We start from the raw sequence: 7,292 nt of genomic DNA, 5'->3' as shown, positions 1-7,292 counted from the left end.
TTAAAATTCAACTGGGTAGGCCTGCTGGAAGAGATCAGTCTTTATAGCTTCCTTAAAATCTGGAAGACTGATAAATTGACGAATCTCTCCCGGCAGGTCATTCCATAATCTGGGAACAGCAGCAGAAAAGGCCCTCTGCTTAATAGTTGTCAGCCTTGTTTTGTTGACTGGAGTAAATTCTTCCCACAGGACCTGAGTGTGTGGGGCGGATTGTACGGGAGGAAGCGATCCCGCAGGTAGCCTGGACCCAAACCATGTAGGGCTTTAAAGGTGATAACCAACACTTTATACTTTGCCCGGAAAGTATAAATCCCACTGTATTCAATAGGAATTGATCACAATGTGCACAGGATTGCACTGAGAGATATTCATCTAAGGCTCTTCCTACACCTCCCAGCCTTCCCGGAGGGAGGGAGGAGGATCTCGGGATTTCTTGGTTCCAAGATCCTCTCCCTGGGTCCACATGCCCAAGCAACGGACAGGGACAGTGCAGGTGCCATTTTACTTTTAGAAGCAGCAAGGCCCCACTCCATCAAAAATGTGAGTGGTTTCTTTAAAAAAAATATGAAACTGCCCCAAACCCCCTCCCTGCTATCCCAGGAGTGGCAAAATTGCTGCCCCCCTTTCTCTGATGGGCACGGAGCCACACTGTGCAACTCTGTGCCCATTTCTGGTGCCATGCTTACTTGTGAATAAGCACGGCACTAGATGGGATGGGCACCCACACCTCCCATGGTTTTGAGATGATCCCAAGACCACGGGAATAATAGGGTTTTCCCAGGGCTGCTTTATCCCCTGGGAAAACCTGTGCCCACACACCCCTGCCACTGGAAGTCCCTGTGCATGGTATGGAAGCACAGGGACTCAATGGTGACAAGCCCAGACAATCGAGCTGGTGTAAGGTTGGTCATAACCAGAGAGAGCCTTTTCTGTGATGGTGCACAGCCTGTGTCTGGGGATGATGGAGTTGTAGTCCAACACATGTGGAAAGCACATGTTTCGGAAAGCCTGTTTAATATTTTGGACCTGCATCTTCAAAGACATATTCAGCCAAGCCTTAAAGCTCATAGATGGGTTGATTTGAATGGGAATTTTGCAAAAGTGGGATCAGATACATATCCAGCCTATATTTAGCATCTCCTCTCTGCAACTGTTCACACGTGCATACTACTTAGGATCCTCTACATCTTTTGAGATAGTGTGCAATTCCACAAGGCAACATCATACGTTCTGCAATGAGAAAAATACTGTAGGGTCATTCCATGTCAAATCACCCAACGATCATTGCCTAATCATTAAAAACAACATGTACTTACATGTATTGGTAGTTCAACATGAACATTATTTTATTTTTATTCCCCATAGTTTTTCTGCTACAGCCATTTTGCCAAAATGGCACTCATCAATTTTTAGAATTTTTTACATTCACACCATCGTTAACATTTCAGAGCCTATTTGATCTAGAAACCTGACATTTGATCTAGAGACCTGACACAGCAGGAGAGAGCAGCAACCGGACTTTTTCTGGTTTTTCTTGCACCCCAAGGAAGGCCGGAAGGGGTGGAAGGCACGAGAGAGGCAGGTGACATCATATGAGGGACCTCCGAGAAATCCGTGAGTGCCCGGTAACGAACGTGCAATAAAATGCTCGTCGGATGGATCTCTGTGACTTTGGTTCTGTTGTGTCAGAACAGGCAATTGTGTATCTGGTAGAACTGGTTCAGAAACCAGCACTCTGACCAAAACACAAGGGAAACAAACATGAGTAACGTCAAATGTTTTTATCAAAGTAGCAGAGTGCCCTTATGAGGTACTTAGAGAAACAACAGAGCTTTTCCAGGAATGGAGTTTTATTGAGAAAGTATAAACAAATGACAATGTAATTGATAACTACTGAAGACTTGTCCCAGAGAAGAAAGAGAGAGGAATGCTTGTGTCGTGGCTGTGCATTGGTCTGCTCTGCTTTGACTTGGGAGGAGGAGGAAAGAAGGGGGAAATTTTGGTTTTAATAGAAAAGCAGACTTACAGAGGAAAAGACAAAAGGGAAGGGAAGAGATGGATTACTTGTTCTTCCTTTGCTCTGCCTGTGAACAGGTAGGACAAATGGCGACACAAAGGTGCAAGAACAGGCAGCCCAGCTTGGAGCAATAAAAATTAGGCAGGCAGGCAGGGAGTTCTGCCACTACGATGAATGAAAAACACACTTGGAGAGCTGGAGGACATACAGTGAGGACAACCCAGGGTTGCCAGACAATTTATAGGTATGGGTGGCAAAACTTGATGTACAAAAGGGTGGTTCTGGAAAGATGTGATTGCTTACCAAAAACAAGGCACCTGAACTAACACTTTAGAATGCAGCCCATCTTGGAAATCTTCAGTCATTGTAATGGTGGCACAGGGAGGCATTGATTCCAGTAGAACTGGAAGAAGTTTTAGAATAGAATAGAATAGAATAGAATAGAATAGAATAGAATAGAATAGAATAGAATATTTATTTATTTCTTACTCGCCTCTCCCTCTGTATTGAGGCGGGGAACAACATTAAATACAAAATCTCAACAAAATGCATAAAACTCGTTAAAAACATATAAAACTGATACAATATTAAAATAAAAATTGGACATGTTAAAAAACATCTGGGTAGGCTGCCAGAAGAGATCAGTCTTTATGGCTTTCTTAAACTCAGCAAGACTATTAAGTTGACGAACCTCTCCCGGCAGGCAGTTCCACAGTCTGGGAGTGGCAGAAGAGAAGGTCCTTTGGGTAACAGTTATCAGCCAAGTTTTGGCTGACTGAAGTAAATTCTTCCCAGATGACCTAAGTGTGCAGGGCAGATTGTACAGAAAAAGGCGATCCCGCAGGTAACCTGTGTAATGATTGTGTGCTGATTGGGTTAATTGACTTGAGTGAGTGTTTTAGTGATTTGTATAAATGCATTCACCTGACATGGGAGAGGCAGTTTTTGTATGTATCGTGACTCACTTGAAATAAAGGTTATTCTTCGTATGCTGGCTGTAGGAAGTTCTTCAGATATATGAAACCATAAATACTACATGGTGTCAGAAGTAACCAAATGGATCAGCTAAAGCCTCCAGAAAAGCTTTTGTTTGAAGGTAATGTGGCTGAAAAGTGGAGAAAGTGGAAGCAAGCATTTGAACTGTATTGTATAGCAAGTGGAGCTGATAAGAAAAGCGAAAAGCTTCAAGCTGCTTTATTTTTGCATGTAATAGGTGAAGAAGCAAGAGAAGTATACAATACCTTCCATTTTGATGATGAAACTGATAGGCACAAGATACAAATTTTGCTGAGTAAGTTTGAATTATATTGTGCTCCTAAAAGAAATGTTACATATGAGAGACACAAATTTTTTTCAAGGGTTCAAAATGAGGAAGAACCTATTGATTCCTATGTGACTGAATTGAAGCTATTGGCACAGTCATGTGAATTCAGTCAGCTGTGTGACTCTTTAATTAAAGACAGAATTGTTTGCGGAATAAGATCAGATAATCTCAGAGCAAGGCTGCTGAGAGAAGCCGATTTGACTTTGGAAAAAGCTGTGGATATTTGCAGAACAGAGGAAGTGACTATGAAGCAATTAAAAGGACTGGGATTAGCCGAAAAACAAGTGGATATTTTGAAAAACAAAGATAGTGTACAAAGGAACATTCAGCTGCATGAAGAGCCGATCGTGAAACCCGTTTCAAGTTTTGGTTCCAGTTTAAAGTTTTGTTCTCGATGTGGAAACAATCATAAGATGAGACAATGTCCTGCATTTGGAAAAGATTGCAGGAGATGTGGAAAAGCTAACCATTTTGAGAAAATGTGTAAAACTAAGAATGTCCAGTTTGTTAACAAGAAGATGCATTTGGTGGAGGAAGACGATTTGCAAGATATGTTCATTGGAAATTTAACATCTGAAAAAGGGGAAAAAGAATGAACTGTGGATCTTAAAATAAAGAATAAACATGTAAAGTTTAAGATTGATACTGGGGCACAGGCTAATGTTATATCCTTAAAAACTTATAAGAAATTCCAGAATGAATGTTTACAGAAATCAAACACGAGATTAGTTACCTATTCAGGTACAAGATTGGAAGTATTTGGGAAGTGTGTTATGAAATTTACATATAAAGGGAAAGAATTTGAGTTAGAATTTCAAGTAGTAGATTTTGAGGCACAATCAGCCTATCATTTTTAAATAATAATCCATCATAAACACTTAATTCCTCTCTATAATTCCAATATGTCCTTCAGATACTTGTGCTTTCCTTTCTGGCCACCCTGACAAAATAACTGCAGAACATTATTCAATAGTAATTGTGGACAAACCTGGTAAAGATCAAATAAGAATTTGTTTGGATCCAAGGGATATGAATAAAGCAATCCGAAGAGAATACTTTCAATTACCTACAGTAGATGAAATTACTAGTGAGTTGTCAGGTGCAAAAGTGTTTTCTGTGTTGGATGCTAGTAATAGATTCTGGCAGATCAAACTGGATGAAAAGAGTTCCAGACTATGTACTTTTAATACACCTTTTGGCAGATATAGATTTACTAGAATGCCTTTTGGTATCTCATCTGCTCCTGAAAGATATCAAAGAGCCATTCAACAAGTGTTTGAAGGGTTAGAAGGAGTTGTGTGTTATATTGATGACATTTTGATATGGGGAAAGACACAACAACAACATGATGAAAGAGTTAGACAAGTTCTAGAAAGATGTAGATTAAAGAATTTGAAATTGAACAAAGATAAATGTAAATTTTCTGAGTGAAATCAAATATTTGGGACATATTTTGACTATAGAAGGAATAAAACCTGATAGAGGTAAAATTGAAGCTATTAATGCAATGCCAAGTCCTCAAAATAAAGAGGAGTTACAGAGATTTTTAGGCATGGTTAATTATTTGGCTAAATTCATTCCAAATCTTGCTACATTGACAACTAATTTGAGACAACTTCTAACTCAGGAGGTAGAGTTTGAATGGACCCAGAGTCATGAAGAAGCATATAATGAATTAAAACAGATATTAACAAAAGCTCCTGTGTTAAGATATTATAGTGTTACTGAACCTGTGGTTGTATCAGTAGATGCTAGTGGTACAGGATTTGGAGCAGTTTTGTTGCAAGGAGGTTTACCAGTGGCATATGCTTCTAAGGCAATGAATGAGTGTCAGCAATCATATGCACAAATAGAAAAAGAAATGTTGGCTATTGTATTTGGGTGTACTAGATTCCATCAATACATATATGGTAGAGAAATTACTGTTGAAACTGATCATAAACCACTGGAAGTAATTTTTAAAAAATCATTACATGCTGCTCCTCTAAGAATTCAGAGATGGTTGTTAACATTACAGAAATACCATTTGAATGTAAAATATAAACCTGGTAAAGAGTTGAAAATAGCTGATGCATTATCAAGAGCTTATATGGCGTCAGGAGAAAATTTTAACACTGAAGAAGCTGAAGTGACTGTAAATCTGCTAATGTCTTGTTTACCTATTTCTGACTCAAAATATAAGGAATTTAAATTAATAACATCAGAAGATAATGTTCTGCAAGAATTAAAAGCAGTTATTTTGTCAGGGTGGCCAGAAAGGAAAGCACAAGTATCTGAAGGACTTAAGCCATATTGGAATTATAGAGAGGAATTAAGTGTGTATGATGGATTATTATTTAAAAATGATAGGCTGATTGTGCCTCAAAAGTTAAGGAAAGAAATGTTGCAATTAATTCATGAAAGTCATTTGGGAATTGAGTTATGTAAGAGAAGAGCTCGAGATGTGATGTTTTGGCCAGGTATGTGCATGCAAATAGAAGGATTAATACAATCTTGTAAGATATGTCAAACTTTCAGAAATAATAATCAAAAGGAACCAATGTTGCCTCATGAAATACCAGAAAGACCCTGGCAGAAGCTGGGAGTAGATTTATTTGAGTTTCATGGGAAAGAATATCTTTTGATAGTAGATTATTATTCAAAATTTGTGGAAATTTGTGCATTGGAAATGCTAACTAGTAAATGTGTGGTCGTGCATTGTAAATCTGTATTTGCTAGACATGGCATACCTGAAACTGTAATATCTGATAATGGTCCTCAATTTAACTCTAAGGAATTCAGAATGTTTGCAAAAGAATGGAATTTTGTGCATGTCACTTCTAGTCCATATTGTGCAAGATCAAACAGAATGGCTGAAAGAACTATTCAAACAGTCAAAAAGATCTTAAAGAAGAGTAGCTTGGATAATACAGATATACATCTTTGCCTGTTAGATCTTAGAAATACACCTATGCTAGATAATCAGTCCCCAGCACAGCTACTAATGGGAAGAAGGTTGAGAACAAGATTACCTGTAGCAAAGACATTGCTGCAACCAGAAAGTATTTCACATAGTAGGGTGCAAGAACAGTTAAAAAAAAGACAGAAAAAGCAGAAAACTTATTATGATCGTGGGGCTAAGCTATTGCCACCACTGGATGTGGGAGAAAGAGTTACTATTCAGAAAGAAGGAATATGGCAACCAGCAAAAGTAATTGAGCATCATCAAAATCCTAGATCATATGTGGTGGAAACGCAGGATGAAAGGTTATATAGGAGAAATAGAAAGGACTTACAAACATCTGGGAAAAGGATGAGTGAGGAAAGTCATGATAGGGAGAGTGAGAAAGAAGGTGGTGTAAATGTAAATATTAGGCATGTGCTCTGCTCCGATTAGGAGTGGAGAAGCAGTAGCGAATTGGCCTGCTCCGCCTTACCCAGAGGCGGAGTAGAAGCGGACCGCGGACCCCTAGAAGCAAGGCGAAGAGAAGCGGTCATTTTTCGGAGCTCCTCTTTCAGGCGGACCGCTCCGATTGCCATCTTGAAAACATTTCGCCCATAGGATTGCATTGCGGGAAATAATCGCGGATAACTGGGTTGTTTTTGAAGCTATCATTCTGAAAATTCTTGTGCTCAGAGAGTCGTGGATGGGGGTCATTTTGAGACTACTCTCACCTCTCTGCGTGGTGCGGGTCGCGCGCTAGAATTTTTTAAAAATCGGCGGGAAAAATACCTTTTTCAAAGGGCTGAGGGGCAGAGTCAGCTCCCGGTCATGATGATCCCAAAGTTGGAGGAGGGGATAGGCAAAACGGGTAACTTGGGATTCTGGGAAACTTCTCTTTCTTAATCTGAACGGACTTTTCCCAGTGTTTTTTAACACAGTAGCCCCACCAAATGCACAAACACAACCTGAAATCATATACTCAGCCAAGAATAAGAGATAGAAACACAGCACTGCTCCCCACCCTAACT

General features: G+C 39.5%; 1 protein-coding gene across 1 annotated transcript in view; it reads right to left on the bottom strand.

Moving 5' to 3' along the window:
- PDZK1IP1 (PDZK1 interacting protein 1) overlaps positions 1 to 7,292 on the bottom strand; it is a 355,951-nt gene that overhangs the window by 268,166 nt on the left and 80,493 nt on the right. The window lies entirely within an intron of this gene.

The sequence above is a fragment of the Elgaria multicarinata genome, chromosome 1 (assembly GCF_023053635.1).
Source record: "Elgaria multicarinata webbii isolate HBS135686 ecotype San Diego chromosome 1, rElgMul1.1.pri, whole genome shotgun sequence".
NCBI classification, from domain to species: domain Eukaryota; kingdom Metazoa; phylum Chordata; class Lepidosauria; order Squamata; family Anguidae; genus Elgaria; species Elgaria multicarinata.
This window is presented reverse-complemented; position numbering and strand designations above follow the sequence as displayed.